This window comes from Bombina bombina, chromosome 1 (assembly GCF_027579735.1).
Source record: "Bombina bombina isolate aBomBom1 chromosome 1, aBomBom1.pri, whole genome shotgun sequence".
Taxonomy (NCBI): Eukaryota; Metazoa; Chordata; class Amphibia; order Anura; family Bombinatoridae; genus Bombina; species Bombina bombina.
Genome location: NC_069499.1, coordinates 382,342,718 through 382,343,957, shown reverse-complemented (window position 1 = coordinate 382,343,957; position 1,240 = coordinate 382,342,718). Strand labels below are relative to the sequence as shown.

Genomic DNA, 1,240 nt, shown 5'->3' with positions numbered 1-1,240 from the left:
TTTGTTCTTTTTCTTTCTAGTAATAATTTATTCAGTATTGTTTTAGTAAAGAAGCTATATGTAATAATGTATTGTTTAGATGTGTGGCTTGAGTTTTGAGACATATTTTGTTTGTAATTTAAAAAAATTAAGAAATTAACATAAATATCTTTGCTTCTTGCAAGTGACGCGTTACCTGTTAATTTATTTCTCCGATAAGATCAGTTGACAGAAGTAAAAAAAAATAACATTCTCTAACTGTGTGATTTCATTCCAATTATTTCCTGCTACATAATGGGTAGAAAAACAACATTTTTATGAAGATCGCTTAGTTTCAGCATTTGTCCAATTGTATTCATATGGCTTCAAATACATGCTCGCAGATGGCTTTACTTAACCCAGTGTTGGAGGATTTGTTATTTCTGACAAATGTGAATATAAATACAAAACGATAACAAGGGAATTCTTAGCTGATCTTTTAGGTATCATATTCGCAGTAAGTATTTATGAGAAGAGTACACGTTTCATGCATAATTTGTACAAACAAATTATATATAGTGACATTCACACAGTTTTAAAACATCTTAATATTTTGCTTTAACATTCTCATTGTTATACTTTATATATGAGATCATTTAAAAAAAAAAAAAAAACATACAGCAGTTGATTTGAAAACGTATTTAGTATTATACTGAATAATATTACTCTGTATTCTCTTTTGTTTTACAATTAGTTATGTATTATTTTCTTTATAGTTTATAAATTAAGAAAATGCAATCTACAGGCATTAAAGTTAATATCTAATGCAAACAGTTTACTCTAATCTTGTGAAAGATTTTTTTTACCTTAAGATTTTATATATTATTATACATTGTGTCAATCTCCTTGGTCGGACAAGACCGGAGAGATTGAAATTCTCAATCTAGGAGGTGGAGAACAGGGAAGGGAAGCAGCGGTTCGCTTGTGCAAACCTGTAGTCAAGAGGGGGGGGGGGGGGGGGAGAGAGTGAAAAATCTAGCCTAAAGCATCAATACAGTGGCATACTTTACAATAGATGTGCAGTTAAAGGACCAATAAACACAGCATGATAAAAATGCATAATAAAAAGACAATGTAATTACACACAGCCAGATTACAAGTTTTGCGTTATGAGGGAAAAAGCATCGTTATGGCCCATAACGATGCTTTTTCCCTACCGCTGCTATTAGATGTCTTGTCAGAATAGCTGTACCGCACATTTTTTTGGCCGTCACGCAACATC

General features: G+C 31.6%; 1 long non-coding RNA gene across 1 annotated transcript in view; it reads left to right on the top strand.

Moving 5' to 3' along the window:
- The first annotated feature begins 366 nt into the window (after positions 1–366).
- The window catches only part of LOC128637935 (uncharacterized), a 33,026-nt gene continuing 32,152 nt past the window's right edge, over positions 367–1,240 (top strand). Inside the window, exon 1 of the long non-coding RNA XR_008399017.1 lies at positions 367–475. This is a non-coding gene — a long non-coding RNA (uncharacterized LOC128637935). The remainder of the gene's footprint in view (positions 476–1,240) is intronic.